The sequence below is a fragment of the Oncorhynchus clarkii genome, unplaced genomic scaffold (genome assembly GCF_045791955.1).
Source record: "Oncorhynchus clarkii lewisi isolate Uvic-CL-2024 unplaced genomic scaffold, UVic_Ocla_1.0 unplaced_contig_12638_pilon_pilon, whole genome shotgun sequence".
NCBI classification, from domain to species: Eukaryota; Metazoa; Chordata; class Actinopteri; order Salmoniformes; family Salmonidae; genus Oncorhynchus; species Oncorhynchus clarkii.
The window spans coordinates 300,272-317,500 of record NW_027261038.1 but is presented as its reverse complement, the minus strand read 5'-3'; the positions used below and the strand labels follow the sequence as shown (position 1 = coordinate 317,500).

At 45.1% G+C, this 17,229-nt stretch overlaps 1 protein-coding gene across 3 annotated transcripts in view; it reads right to left on the bottom strand.

Moving 5' to 3' along the window:
* LOC139403910 (dual specificity mitogen-activated protein kinase kinase 5-like) overlaps window positions 1–17,229 on the bottom strand; it is a 125,682-nt gene that overhangs the window by 33,016 nt on the left and 75,437 nt on the right. The window lies entirely within an intron of this gene.

The following is a 17,229-nucleotide window of genomic DNA, read 5'->3' as shown; positions in this document are numbered from 1 at the left end:
GTAGGCCTGGCTAGTCATAACTACTACTGTAGGCCTGGCTAGTCATAACTATTACTGTAGACCTGGCTAGTCATTACTACTACTGTAGGCCTGGCTACAGCAATAACTACTACTGTAGACCTGGCTAGTCATAACTACTACTGTAGGCCTGGCTAGTCATAACTACTACTGTAGGCCTGGCTAGTCATAACTACTACTGTATACCTGGCTAGTCATAACTACTACTGTAGGCCTGGCTAGTCATAACTACTACTGTAGGCCTGGCTAGTCATAACTACTACTGTAGGCCTGGCTAGTCATAACTACTACTGTAGATCTGGCTAGTCATAACTACTACTGTAGGCCTGGCTAGTCATAACTACTACTGTAGGCCTGGCTAGTCATAACTACTACTGTAGACCTGGCTAGTCATAACTACCACTGTAGGCCTGGCTAGTCATAACTACCACTGTAGGCCTGGCTAGTCATAACTACTACTGTAGGCCTGGCTAGTCATAACTACTACTGTAGGCCTGGCTAGTCATAACTACTACTGTAGACCTGGCTAGTCATAACTACTACTGTAGGCCTGGCTAGTCATAACTACTACTGTAGGCCTGGCTAGTCATAACTACTACTGTAGGCCTGGCTAGTCATAACTACTACTGTAGGCCTGGCTTGTCATAACTACTACTGTAGGCCTGGCTAGTCATAACTACTACTGTAGGCCTGGCTAGTCATAACTACTACTGTAGGCCTGGCTAGTCATAACTACTACTGTAGGCCTGGCTAGTCATAACTACTACTGTAGGCCTGGCTAGTCATAACTACTACTGTAGGCCTGGCTAGTCATAACTACTACTGTAGGCCTGGCTAGTCATAACTACTACTGTAGGCCTGGCTAGTCATAACTACTACTGTAGGCCTGGCTAGTCATAACTACTACTGTAGACCTGGCTAGTCATAACTGCTACTGTAGGCCTGGCTAGTCATAACTACTACTGTAGGCCTGGCTAGTCATAACTACTACTGTAGGCCTGGCTAGTCATAACTACTACTGTAGGCCTGACTAGTCATAACTACTACTGTAGGCCTGGCTAGTCATAACTACTACTGTAGGCCTGGCTAGTCATAACTACTACTGTAGACCTGGCTAGTCATAACTACTACTGTAGGCCTGGCTAGTCATAACTACTACTGTAGACCTGGCTAGTCATAACTACTACTGTAGACCTGGCTAGTCATAACTACTACTGTAGGCCTGGCTAGTCATAACTACTACTGTAGGCCTGGCTAGTCATAACTACTACTGTAGGACTGGCTATTCATAACTACTACTGTAGACCTGGCTAGTCATAACTACTACTGTAGGCCTGGCTAGTCATAACTACTACTGTAGGCCTGGCTAGTCATAACTACTACTGTAGGCCTGGCTAGTCATAACTACTACTGTAGGCCTGGCTAGTCATAACTACTACTGTAGGCCTGGCTAGTCATAACTACTACTGTAGGCCTGGCTAGTCATGACTACTACTGTAGACCTGGCTAGTCATAACTACTACTGTAGACCTGGCTAGTCATAACTACTACTGTAGGCCTGGCTAGTCATAACTACTACTGTAGACCTGGCTAGTCATAACTACTACTGTAGGCCTGGCTAGTCATAACTACTACTGTAGGCCTGGCTAGTCATAACTACTACTGTAGACCTGGCTAGTCATAACTACTACTGTAGGCCTGGCTAGTCATAACTACTACTGTAGGCCTGGCTAGTCATAACTACTACTGTAGACCTGGCTAGTCATAACTACTACTGTAGGCCTGGCTAGTCATAACTACTACTGTAGACCTGGCTAGTCATAACTACTACTGTAGACCTGGCTAGTCATAACTACTACTGTAGACCTGGCTAGTCATAACTACTACTGTAGGCCTGGCTATTCATAACTACTACTGTAGACCTGGCTAGTCATAACTACTACTGTAGGCCTGGCTAGTCATAACTACTACTGTAGGCCTGGCTAGTCATAACTACTACTGTAGACCTGGCTAGTCATAACTACTACTGTAGGCCTGGCTAGTCATAACTACTACTGTAGGCCTGGCTAGTCATAACTACTACTGTAGACCTGGCTAGTCATAACTACTACTGTAGGCCTGGCTAGTCATAACTACTACTGTAGGCCTGGCTAGTCATAACTACTACTGTAGGCCTGGCTAGTCATAACTACTACTGTAGGCCTGGCTAGTCATAACTACTACTGTAGGCCTGGCTAGTCATAACTACTACTGTAGGCCTGGCTAGTCATAACTACTACTGTAGGCCTGGCTAGTCATAACTACTACTGTAGGCCTGGCTAGTCATAACTAATGCTGTAGGCCTGGCTAGTCATAACTAATGCTGTAGGCCTGGCTAGTCATAACTACTACTGTAGGCCTGGCTAGTCATAACTACTACTGTAGGCCTGGCTAGTCATAACTACTACTGTAGGCCTGGCTAGTCATAACTACTACTGTAGGCCTGGCTAGTCATAACTACTACTGTAGACCTGGCTAGTCATAACTACTACTGTAGGCCTGGCTAGTCATAACTACTACTGTAGGCCTGGCTAGTCATAACGACTACTGTAGGCCTGGCTAGTCATAACTACTACTGTAGGCCTGGCTAGTCATAACTACTACTGTAGACCTGGCTAGTCATAACTACTACTGTAGGCCTGGCTAGTCATAACTACTACTGTAGACCTGGCTAGTCATAACTACTACTGTAGGCCTGGCTAGTCATAACTACTACTGTAGGCCTGGCTAGTCATAACTACTACTGTAGGCCTGGCTAGTCATAACTACTACTGTAGGCCTGGCTAGTCATAACTACTACTGTAGGCCTGGCTAGTCATAACTACTACTGTAGGCCTGGCTAGTCATAACTAATACTGTAGGCCTGGCTAGTCATAACTACTACTGTAGGCCTGGCTAGTCATAACTACTACTGTAGGCCTGGCTAGTCATAACTACTACTGTAGGCCTGGCTAGTCATAACTACTACTGTAGGCCTGGCTAGTCATAACTACTACTGTAGACCTGGCTAGTCATAACTACTACTGTAGGCCTGGCTAGTCATAACTACTACTGTAGACCTGGCTAGTCATAACTACTACTGTAGGCCTGGCTAGTCATAACTACTACTGTAGGCCTGGCTAGTCATAACTACTACTGTAGACCTGGCTAGTCATAACTACTACTGTAGGCCTGGCTAGTCATAACTACTACTGTAGACCTGGCTAGTCATAACTACTACTGTAGGCCTGGCTAGTCATAACTACTACTGTAGGCCTGGCTAGTCATAACTACTACTGTAGGCCTGGCTAGTCATAACTACTACTGTAGACCTGGCTAGTCATAACTACTACTGTAGGCCTGGCTAGTCATAACTACTACTGTAGGCCTGGCTAGTCATAACTACTACTGTAGGCCTGGCTAGTCATAACTACTACTGTAGGCCTGGCTAGTCATAACTACTACTGTAGACCTGGCTAGTCATAACTACTACTGTAGGCCTGGCTAGTCATAACTACTACTGTAGACCTGGCTAGTCATAACTACTACTGTAGACCTGGCTAGTCATAACTACTACTGTAGGCCTGGCTAGTCATAACTACTACTGTAGGCCTGGCTAGTCATAACTACTACTGTAGACCTGGCTAGTCATAACTACTACTGTAGGCCTGGCTAGTCATAACTACTACTGTAGACCTGGCTAGTCATAACTACTACTGTAGGCCTGGCTAGTCATAACTACTACTGTAGACCTGGCTAGTCATTACTACTACTGTAGGCCTGGCTAGTCATAACTACTACTGTAGACCTGGCTAGTCATAACTACTACTGTAGGCCTGGCTAGTCATAACTACTACTGTAGACCTGGCTAGTCATAACTACTACTGTAGGCCTGGCTAGTCATAACTACTACTGTAGGCCTGGCTAGTCATAACTACTACTGTAGGCCTGGCTAGTCATAACTACTACTGTAGACCTGGCTAGTCATAACTACTACTGTAGGCCTGGCTAGTCATAACTACTACTGTAGACCTGGCTAGTCATAACTACTACTGTAGACCTGGCTAGTCATAACTACTACTGTAGACCTGGCTAGTCATAACTACTACTGTAGGCCTGGCTAGTCATAACTACTACTGTAGGCCTGGCTAGTCATAACTACTACTGTAGGCCTGGCTAGTCATAACTACTACTGTAGGCCTGGCTAGTCATAACTACTACTGTAGGCCTGGCTAGTCATAACTACTACTGTAGGCCTGGCTAGTCATAACTACTACTGTAGGCCTGGCTAGTCATAACTACTACTGTAGACCTGGCTAGTCATAACTACTACTGTAGGCCTGGCTAGTCATAACTACTACTGTAGGCCTGGCTAGTCATAACTACTACTGTAGGCCTGGCTAGTCATAACTACTACTGTAGACCTGGCTAGTCATAACTACTACTGTAGGCCTGGCTAGTCATAACTACTACTGTAGACCTGGCTAGTCATAACTACTACTGTAGGCCTGGCTAGTCATAACTACTACTGTAGGCCTGGCTAGTCATAACTACTACTGTAGACCTGGCTAGTCATTACTACTACTGTAGGCCTGGCTAGTCATAACTACTACTGTAGACCTGGCTAGTCATAACTACTACTGTAGACCTGGCTAGTCATAACTACTACTGTAGGCCTGGCTAGTCATAACTACTACTGTAGGCCTGGCTAGTCATAACTACTACTGTAGGCCTGGCTAGTCATAACTACTACTGTAGGCCTGGCTAGTCATAACTACTACTGTAGGCCTGGCTAGTCATAACTACTACTGTAGGCCTGGCTAGTCATAACTACTACTGTAGACCTGGCTAGTCATAACTACTACTGTAGACCTGGCTAGTCATAACTACTACTGTAGACCTGGCTAGTCATAACTACTACTGTAGGCCTGGCTAGTCATAACTACTACTGTAGGCCTGGCTAGTCATAACTACTACTGTAGACCTGGCTAGTCATAACTACTACTGTAGGCTAGTCATAACTACTACTGTAGACCTGGCTAGTCATAACTACTACTGTAGGCCTGGCTAGTCATAACTACTACTGTAGGCCTGGCTAGTCATAACTACTACTGTAGACCTGGCTAGTCATAACTACTACTGTAGGCCTGGCTAGTCATAACTACTACTGTAGGTCTGGCTAGTCATAATTACTACTGTAGACCTGGCTAGTCATAACTACTACTGTAGACCTGGCTAGTCATAACTACTACTGTAGACCTGGCTAGTCATAACTACTACTGTAGGCCTGGCTAGTCATAACTACTACTGTAGACCTGGCTAGTCATAACTACTACTGTAGGCCTGGCTAGTCATAACTACTACTGTAGACCTGGCTAGTCATAACTACTACTGTAGGCCTGGCTAGTCATAACTATTACTGTAGACCTGGCTAGTCATTACTACTACTGTAGGCCTGGCTACAGCAATAACTACTACTGTAGACCTGGCTAGTCATAACTACTACTGTAGGCCTGGCTAGTCATAACTACTACTGTAGGCCTGGCTAGTCATAACTACTACTGTAGACCTGGCTAGTCATAACTACTACTGTAGGCCTGGCTAGTCATAACTACTACTGTAGGCCTGGCTAGTCATAACTACTACTGTAGGCCTGGCTAGTCATAACTACTACTGTAGGCCTGGCTAGTCATAACTACTACTGTAGGCCTGGCTAGTCATAACTACTACTGTAGACCTGGCTAGTCATAACTACTACTGTAGACCTGGCTAGTCATAACTACTACTGTAGGCCTGGCTAGTCATAACTACTACTGTAGGCCTGGCTAGTCATAACTACTACTGTAGACCTGGCTAGTCATAACTACTACTGTAGGCCTGGCTAGTCATAACTACTACTGTAGACCTGGCTAGTCATAACTACTACTGTAGGCCTGGCTAGTCATAACTACTACTGTAGGCCTGGCTAGTCATAACTACTACTGTAGACCTGGCTAGTCATAACTACTACTGTAGACCTGGCTAGTCATAACTACTACTGTAGGCCTGGCTAGTCATAACTACTACTGTAGGCCTGGCTAGTCATAACTACTACTGTAGGCCTGGCTAGTCATAACTACTACTGTAGGCCTGGCTGGTCATAACTACTACTGTAGACCTGGCTGGTCATAACTACTACTGTAGGCCTGGCTAGTCATAACTACTACTGTAGACCTGGCTAGTCATAACTACTACTGTAGGCCTGGCTAGTCATAACTACTACTGTAGACCTGGCTAGTCATAACTACTACTGTAGGCCTGGCTAGTCATAACTACTACTGTAGACCTGGCTAGTCATAACTACTACTGTAGGCCTGGCTAGTCATAACTACTACTGTAGGCCTGGCTAGTCATAACTACTACTGTAGGCCTGGCTAGTCATAACTACTACTGTAGGCCTGGCTAGTCATAACTACTACTGTAGGCCTGGCTAGTCATAACTACTACTGTAGACCTGGCTAGTCATAACTACTACTGTAGGCCTGGCTAGTCATAACTACTACTGTAGGCCTGGCTAGTCATAACTACTACTGTAGGCCTGGCTAGTCATAACTACTACTGTAGGCCTGGCTAGTCATAACTACTACTGTAGGCCTGGCTAGTCATAACTACTACTGTAGGCCTGGCTAGTCATAACTACTACTGTAGGCCTGGCTAGTCATAACTACTACTGTAGGCCTGGCTAGTCATAACTACTACTGTAGGCCTGGCTAGTCATAACTACTACTGTAGGCCTGGCTAGTCATAACTACTACTGTAGGCCTGGCTAGTCATAACTACTACTGTAGACCTGGCTAGTCATAACTACTACTGTAGGCCTGGCTAGTCATAACTACTACTGTAGGCCTGGCTAGTCATAACTACTACTGTAGGTCTGGCTAGTCATAATTACTACTGTAGACCTGGCTAGTCATAACTACTACTGTAGACCTGGCTAGTCATAACTACTACTGTAGGCCTGGCTAGTCATAACTACTACTGTAGACCTGGCTAGTCATAACTACTACTGTAGGCCTGGCTAGTCATAACTACTACTGTAGACCTGGCTAGTCATAACTACTACTGTAGGCCTGGCTAGTCATAACTACTACTGTAGGCCTGGCTAGTCATAACTACTACTGTAGGCCTGGCTAGTCATAACTACTACTGTAGACCTGGCTAGTCATAACTACTACTGTAGGCCTGGCTAGTCATAACTACTACTGTAGACCTGGCTAGTCATAACTACGACTGTAGGCCTGGCTAGTCATAACTACTACTGTAGGCCTGGCTAGTCATAACTACTACTGTAGACCTGGCTAGTCATAATTACTACTGTAGGCCTGGCTAGTCATAACTACTACTGTAGGCCTGGCTAGTCATAACTACTACTGTAGGCCTGGCTAGTCATAACTACTACTGAAGACCTGGCTAGTCATAACTACTACTGTAGGCCTGGCTGGTCATAACTACTACTGTAGACCTGGCTGGTCATAACTACTACTGTAGGCCTGGCTAGTCATAACTACTACTGTAGACCTGGCTAGTCATAACTACTACTGTAGGCCTGGCTAGTCATAACTACTACTGTAGACCTGGCTAGTCATAACTACTACTGTAGGCCTGGCTAGTCATAACTACTACTGTAGACCTGGCTAGTCATAACTACTACTGTAGGCCTGGCTAGTCATAACTACTACTGTAGGCCTGGCTAGTCATAACTACTACTGTAGGCCTGGCTAGTCATAACTACTACTGTAGGCCTGGCTAGTCATAACTACTACTGTAGGCCTGGCTAGTCATAACTACTACTGTAGACCTGGCTAGTCATAACTACTACTGTAGACCTGGCTAGTCATAACTACTACTGTAGGCCTGGCTAGTCATAACTACTACTGTAGGCCTGGCTAGTCATAACTACTACTGTAGACCTGGCTAGTCATAACTACTACTGTAGGCCTGGCTAGTCATAACTACTACTGTAGGCCTGGCTAGTCATAACTACTACTGTAGGCCTGGCTAGTCATAACTACTACTGTAGGCCTGGCTAGTCATAACTACTACTGTAGGCCTGGCTAGTCATAACTACTACTGTAGGCCTGGCTAGTCATAACTACTACTGTAGGCCTGGCTAGTCATAACTACTACTGTAGACCTGGCTAGTCATAACTACTACTGTAGGCCTGGCTAGTCATAACTACTACTGTAGGCCTGGCTAGTCATAACTACTACTGTAGGTCTGGCTAGTCATAATTACTACTGTAGACCTGGCTAGTCATAACTACTACTGTAGACCTGGCTAGTCATAACTACTACTGTAGGCCTGGCTAGTCATAACTACTACTGTAGACCTGGCTAGTCATAACTACTACTGTAGGCCTGGCTAGTCATAACTACTACTGTAGACCTGGCTAGTCATAACTACTACTGTAGGCCTGGCTAGTCATAACTACTACTGTAGGCCTGGCTAGTCATAACTACTACTGTAGGCCTGGCTAGTCATAACTACTACTGTAGACCTGGCTAGTCATAACTACTACTGTAGGCCTGGCTAGTCATAACTACTACTGTAGACCTGGCTAGTCATAACTACGACTGTAGGCCTGGCTAGTCATAACTACTACTGTAGGCCTGGCTAGTCATAACTACTACTGTAGACCTGGCTAGTCATAATTACTACTGTAGGCCTGGCTAGTCATAACTACTACTGTAGGCCTGGCTAGTCATAACTACTACTGTAGGCCTGGCTAGTCATAACTACTACTGAAGACCTGGCTAGTCATAACTACTACTGTAGGCCTGGCTAGTCATAACTACTACTGTAGACCTGGCTAGTCATAACTACTACTGTAGGCCTGGCTACAGCGATAACTACTACTGTAGGCCTGGCTAGTCATAATTACTACTGTAGGCCTGGCTAGTCATAACTACTACTGTAGGCCTGGCTAGTCATAACTACTACTGTAGACCTGGCTAGTCATAACTACTACTGTAGACCTGGCTAGTCATAACTACTACTGTAGGCCTGGCTAGTCATAACTACTACTGTAGGCCTGGCTAGTCATAACTACTACTGTAGACCTGGCTAGTCATAACTACTACTGTAGACCTGGCTAGTCATAACTACTACTGTAGACCTGGCTAGTCATAACTACTACTGTAGGCCTGGCTAGTCATAACTACTACTGTAGGCCTGGCTAGTCATAACTACTACTGTAGGCCTGGCTAGTCATAACTACTACTGTAGGCCTGGCTAGTCATAACTACTACTGTAGGCCTGGCTAGTCATAACTACTACTGTAGACCTGGCTAGTCATAACTACTACTGTAGGCCTGGCTAGTCATAACTACTACTGTAGACCTGGCTAGTCATAACTACTACTGTAGACCTGGCTAGTCATAACTACTACTGTAGGCCTGGCTACAGCGATAACTACTACTGTAGGCCTGGCTAGTCATAATTACTACTGTAGGCCTGGCTAGTCATAACTACTACTGTAGGCCTGGCTAGTCATAACTACTACTGTAGACCTGGCTAGTCATAACTACTACTGTAGGCCTGGCTAGTCATAACTACTACTGTAGACCTGGCTAGTCATAACTACTACTGTAGGCCTGGCTAGTCATAACTACTACTGTAGGCCTGGCTAGTCATAACTACTACTGTAGGCCTGGCTAGTCATAACTACTACTGTAGGCCTGGCTAGTCATAACTACTACTGTAGGCCTGGCTAGTCATAACTACTACTGTAGACCTGGCTAGTCATAACTACTACTGTAGACCTGGCTAGTCATAACTACTACTGTAGGCCTGGCTAGTCATAACTACTACTGTAGGCCTGGCTGGTCATAACTACTACTGTAGACCTGGCTGGTCATAACTACTACTGTAGGCCTGGCTAGTCATAACTACTACTGTAGACCTGGCTAGTCATAACTACTACTGTAGGCCTGGCTAGTCATAACTACTACTGTAGACCTGGCTAGTCATAACTACTACTGTAGGCCTGGCTAGTCATAACTACTACTGTAGACCTGGCTAGTCATAACTACTACTGTAGGCCTGGCTAGTCATAACTACTACTGTAGGCCTGGCTAGTCATAACTACTACTGTAGGCCTGGCTAGTCATAACTACTACTGTAGGCCTGGCTAGTCATAACTACTACTGTAGGCCTGGCTAGTCATAACTACTACTGTAGACCTGGCTAGTCATAACTACTACTGTAGACCTGGCTAGTCATAACTACTACTGTAGGCCTGGCTAGTCATAACTACTACTGTAGGCCTGGCTAGTCATAACTACTACTGTAGACCTGGCTAGTCATAACTACTACTGTAGGCCTGGCTAGTCATAACTACTACTGTAGGCCTGGCTAGTCATAACTACTACTGTAGGCCTGGCTAGTCATAACTACTACTGTAGGCCTGGCTAGTCATAACTACTACTGTAGGCCTGGCTAGTCATAACTACTACTGTAGGCCTGGCTAGTCATAACTACTACTGTAGGCCTGGCTAGTCATAACTACTACTGTAGACCTGGCTAGTCATAACTACTACTGTAGGCCTGGCTAGTCATAACTACTACTGTAGGCCTGGCTAGTCATAACTACTACTGTAGGTCTGGCTAGTCATAATTACTACTGTAGACCTGGCTAGTCATAACTACTACTGTAGCCCTGGCTAGTCATAACTACTACTGTAGGCCTGGCTAGTCATAACTACTACTGTAGACCTGGCTAGTCATAACTACTACTGTAGGCCTGGCTAGTCATAACTACTACTGTAGACCTGGCTAGTCATAACTACTACTGTAGGCCTGGCTAGTCATAACTACTACTGTAGGCCTGGCTAGTCATAACTACTACTGTAGGCCTGGCTAGTCATAACTACTACTGTAGACCTGGCTAGTCATAACTACTACTGTAGGCCTGGCTAGTCATAACTACTACTGTAGACCTGGCTAGTCATAACTACGACTGTAGGCCTGGCTAGTCATAACTACTACTGTAGGCCTGGCTAGTCATAACTACTACTGTAGACCTGGCTAGTCATAATTACTACTGTAGGCCTGGCTAGTCATAACTACTACTGTAGGCCTGGCTAGTCATAACTACTACTGTAGGCCTGGCTAGTCATAACTACTACTGAAGACCTGGCTAGTCATAACTACTACTGTAGGCCTGGCTAGTCATAACTACTACTGTAGACCTGGCTAGTCATAACTACTACTGTAGGCCTGGCTACAGCGATAACTACTACTGTAGGCCTGGCTAGTCATAATTACTACTGTAGGCCTGGCTAGTCATAACTACTACTGTAGGCCTGGCTAGTCATAACTACTACTGTAGACCTGGCTAGTCATAACTACTACTGTAGACCTGGCTAGTCATAACTACTACTGTAGGCCTGGCTAGTCATAACTACTACTGTAGGCCTGGCTAGTCATAACTACTACTGTAGACCTGGCTAGTCATAACTACTACTGTAGACCTGGCTAGTCATAACTACTACTGTAGACCTGGCTAGTCATAACTACTACTGTAGGCCTGGCTAGTCATAACTACTACTGTAGGCCTGGCTAGTCATAACTACTACTGTAGACCTGGCTAGTCATAACTACTACTGTAGGCCTGGCTAGTCATAACTACTACTGTAGGCCTGGCTAGTCATAACTACTACTGTAGGCCTGGCTAGTCATAACTACTACTGTAGACCTGGCTAGTCATAACTACTACTGTAGGCCTGGCTAGTCATAACTACTACTGTAGACCTGGCTAGTCATAACTACTACTGTAGACCTGGCTAGTCATAACTACTACTGTAGACCTGGCTAGTCATAACTACTACTGTAGGCCTGGCTAGTCATAATTACTACTGTAGGCCTGGCTAGTCATAACTACTACTGTAGGCCTGGCTAGTCATAACTACTACTGTAGACCTGGCTAGTCATAACTACTACTGTAGGCCTGGCTAGTCATAACTACTACTGTAGGCCTGGCTAGTCATAACTACTACTGTAGGCCTGGCTAGTCATAACTACTACTGTAGACCTGGCTAGTCATAACTACTACTGTAGACCTGGCTAGTCATAACTACTACTGTAGGCCTGGCTAGTCATAACTACTACTGTAGGCCTGGCTAGTCATAACTACTACTGTAGACCTGGCTAGTCATAACTACTACTGTAGGCCTGGCTAGTCATAACTACTACTGTAGGCCTGGCTAGTCATAACTACTACTGTAGGCCTGGCTAGTCATAACTACTACTGTTGACCTGGCTAGTCATAACTACTACTGTAGGCCTGGCTAGTCATAACTACTACTGTAGGCCTGGCTAGTCATAACTACTACTGTAGACCTGGCTAGTCATAACTACTACTGTAGACCTGGCTAGTCATAACTACTACTGTAGGCCTGGCTAGTCATAACTACTACTGTAGGCCTGGCTAGTCATAACTACTACTGTAGGCCTGGCTAGTCATAACTACTACTGTAGGCCTGGCTAGTCATAACTACTACTGTAGACCTGGCTAGTCATAATTACTACTGTAGGCCTGGCTAGTCATAACTACTACTGTAGGCCTGGCTAGTCATAACTACTACTGTAGGCCTGGCTAGTCATAACTACTACTGTAGGTCTAGCTAGTCATAACTACTACTGTAGGCCTGGCTAGTCATAACTACTACTGTAGGCCTGGCTAGTCATAACTACTACTGTAGGCCTGGCTAGTCATAACTACTACTGTAGGCCTGGCTAGTCATAACTACTACTGTAGGCCTGGCTAGTCATAACTACTACTGTAGGCCTGGCTAGTCATAACTACTACTGTAGACCTGGCTAGTCATAACTACTACTGTAGGCCTGGCTAGTCATAACTACTACTGTAGGCCTGGCTAGTCATAACTACTACTGTAGAACTGGCTAGTCATAACTACTACTGTAGAACTGGCTAGTCATAATTACTACTGTAGGCCTGGCTAGTCATAACTACTACTGTAGGCCTGGCTAGTCATAACTACTACTGTAGGCCTGGCTAGTCATAACTACTACTGTAGGCCTGGCTAGTCATAACTACTACTGTAGGCCTGGCTAGTCATAACTACTACTGTAGACCTGGCTAGTCATAACTACTACTGTAGGCCTGGCTAGTCATAACTACTACTGTAGGCCTGGCTAGTCATAACTACTACTGTAGGCCTGGCTAGTCATAACTACTACTGTAGGCCTGGCTAGTCATAACTACTACTGTAGGCCTGGCTAGTCATAACTACTACTGTAGGCCTGGCTAGTCATAACTACTACTGTAGGCCTGGCTAGTCATAACCAGTACTGTAGGCCTGGCTAGTCATAACTACTACTGTAGGCCTAGCTAGTCATAACTACTACTGTAGGCCTGGCTAGTCATAACTACTACTGTAGGCCTGGCTAGTCATAACTACTACTGTAGGCCTGGCTAGTCATAACTACTACTGTAGGCCTGGCTAGTCATAACTACTACTGTAGGCCTGGCTAGTCATAACTACTACTGTAGGCCTGGCTAGTCATAACTACTACTGTAGGCCTGGCTAGTCATAACTACTACTGTAGGCCTGGCTAGTCATAACTACTACTGTAGGCCTGGCTAGTCATAACTACTACTGTAGGCCTGGCTAGTCATAACTACTACTGTAGGCCTGGCTAGTCATAACTACTACTGTAGGCCTGGCTAGTCATAACTACTACTGTAGGCCTGGCTAGTCATAACTACTACTGTAGGTCTAGCTAGTCATAACTACTACTGTAGGCCTGGCTAGTCATAACTACTACTGTAGGCCTGGCTAGTCATAACTACTACTGTAGACCTGGCTAGTCATAACTACTACTGTAGACCTGGCTAGTCATAACAACTACTGTAGGCCTGGCTATTCATAACTACTACTGTAGACCTGGCTAGTCATAACTACTACTGTAGACCTGGCTAGTCATAACTACTACTGTAGACCTGGCTAGTCATAACTACTACTGTAGGCCTGGCTAGTCATAACTACTACTGTAGACCTGGCTAGTCATAACTACTACTGTAGGCCTGGCTAGTCATAATTACTACTGTAGACCTGGCTAGTCATAACTACTACTGTAGACCTGGCTAGTCATAACTACTACTGTAGACCTGGCTAGTCATAATTACTACTGTAGGCCTGGCTAGTCATAACTACTACTGTAGGCCTGGCTAGTCATAACTACTACTGTAGACCTGGCTAGTCAAAACTACTACTGTAGACCTGGCTAGTCATAACTACTACTGTAGGCCTGGCTAGTCATAACTACTACTGTAGGCCTGGCTACAACGATAACAACTACTGTAGGCCTGGCTAGTCATAACTACTACTGTAGGCCTGGCTACAACGATAACTACTACTGTAGGCCTGGCTTGTCATAACTACTACTGTAGGCCTGGCTAGTCATAACTACTACTGTAGGCCTGGCTAGTCATAACTACTACTGTAGGCCTGGCTAGTCATAACTACTACTGTAGGCCTGGCTAGTCATAACTACTACTGTAGACCTGGCTAGTCATAACTACTACTGTAGACCTGGCTAGTCATAACTACTACTGTAGGCCTGGCTAGTCATAACTACTACTGTAGACCTGGCTAGTCATAACTACTACTGTAGGCCTGGCTAGTCATAACTACTACTGTAGGCCTGGCTAGTCATTACTACTACTGTAGGCCTGGCTAGTCATAACTACTACTGTAGGCCTGGCTAGTCATAACTACTACTGTAGGCCTGGCTAGTCATTACTACTACTGTAGGCCTGGCTAGTCATTACTACTACTGTAGGCCTGGCTAGTCATAACTACTACTGTAGTCCTGACTAGTCATAACTACTACTGTAGGCCTGGCTAGTCATAACTACTACTGTAGGCCTGGCTAGTCATAACTACTACTGTAGGCCTGGCTAGTCATAATTACTACTGTAGGCCTGACTAGTCATAACTACTACTGTAGGCCTGGCTAGTCATAACTACTACTGTAGGCCTGGCTAGTCATAACTACTACTATAGGCCTGGCTAGTCATAAGTACTACTATAGGCCTGGCTAGTCATTACTACTACTGTAGGCCTGGCTAGTCATAATTACTACTGTAGGCCTGGCTAGTCATAACTACTACTGTAGGCCTGGCTAGTCATTACTACTACTATAGGCCTGGCTAGTCATTACTACTACTGTAGGCCTGGCTAGTCATAACTACTACTGTAGGCCTGGCTAGTCATAACTACTACTGTAGGCCTGGCTAGTCATTACTACTACTGTAGGCCTGGCTAGTCATAACTACTACTGTAGGCCTGGCTACAACGATAACTACTACTGTAGGCCTGGTTAGTCATAACTACCACTGTAGGCCTGGCTAGTCATAACTACTACTGTAGGCCTGGCTAGTCATAACTTCTACTGTAGGCCTGGCTACAGCAATAACTACTACTGTAGGCCTGGCTAGTCATAACTACTACTGTAGGCCTGGCTAGTCATAACAACTACTGTAGGCCTGGCTAGTCATAACTACTACTGTAGGCCTGGCTAGTCATAACAACTACTGTAGGCCTGGCTAGTCATAATTACTACTGTAGGCCTGGCTAGTCATAACTACTACTGTAGGCCTGGCTAGTCATAATTACTACTGTAGGTCTAGCTAGTCATAATTACTACTGTAGGTCTAGCTAGTCATAATTACTACTGTAGGCCTGGCTAGTCATAATTACTACTGTAGGTCTAGCTAGTCATAATTACTACTGTAGGCCTGGCTAGTCATAACTACTACTGTAGGCCTGGCTAGTCATAACAACTACTGTAGGCCTGGCTAGTCATAATTACTTCTGTAGGCCTGGCTAGTCATAATTGCTACTGTAGGCCTGGCTAGTCATAATTACTACTGTAGGTCTGGCTAGTCATAATTACTACTGTAGGCCTAGCTAGTCATAATTGCTACTGTAGGCCTGGCTAGTCATAATTACTACTGTAGGTCTGGCTAGTCATAATTACTACTGTAGGTCTAGCTAGTCATAATTGCTACTGTAGGCCTGGCTAGTCATAACTACTACTGTAGGTCTGGCTAGTCATAATTGCTACTGTAGGCCTGGCTTGTCATAATTACTACTGTAGGTCTGGCTAGTCATAACTACTACTGTAGGTCTAGCTAGTCATAATTACTACTGTAGGTCTGGCTAGTCATAACTACTACTGTAGGTCTAGCTAGTCATACTTACTACTGTAGGTCTGGCTAGTCATAACTACTACTGTAGGCCTGGCTAGTCATAATTACTACTGTAGGTCTGGCTAGTCATAACTACTACTGTAGGCCTGGCTAGTCATAACTACTACTGTAGACCTGGCTAGTCATAACTACTACTGTAGGCCTGGTTAGTCATAACTACTACTGTAGGTCTGGCTAGTCATAATTACTACTGTAGGTCTGGCTAGTCATAACTACTACTGTAGGCCTGGCTAGTCATAATTACTACTGTAGGTCTGGCTAGTCATAACTACTACTGTAGGTCTGGCTAGTCATAACTACTACTGTAGGCCTGGCTAGTCATAACTACTACTGTAGACCTGGTTAGTCATTACTACTACTGTAGGCCTGGCTAGTCATAACTACTACTGTAGGTCTGGCTAGTCATAACTACTACTGTAGGCCTGGCTAGTCATAACTACTACTGTAGGTCTGGCTAGTCATAACTACTACTGTAGACCTGGCTAGTCATAACTACTACTGTAGGCCTGGCTAGTCATAACTACTACTGTAGGCCTGGCTAGTCATAACTACTACTGTAGGTCTAGCTAGTCATAACTACTACTGTAGGCCTGGCTAGTCATAATTACTACTGTAGGTCTAGCTAGTCATAACTACTACTGTAGGCCTGGCTAGTCATAATTACTACTGTAGGCCTGGCTAGTCATAATTACTACTGTAGGTCTAGCTACAGTATTTGGTTGGCACTCAGACAAAACCCACTAGATTTTCTTCTACTTCCTCCATATACCTACTCATCCCTAGTTCTACAGGACCACATTTGCTCTTCATATGAGGCACGGCAAAGACTCCTCCGTCGAGCCCAGGTCACATAGATCCAGTCCAGCCCAGTCCAGCCCACCCTGGCCCAATCCAACCCAGCCCGTACCGTCCCATT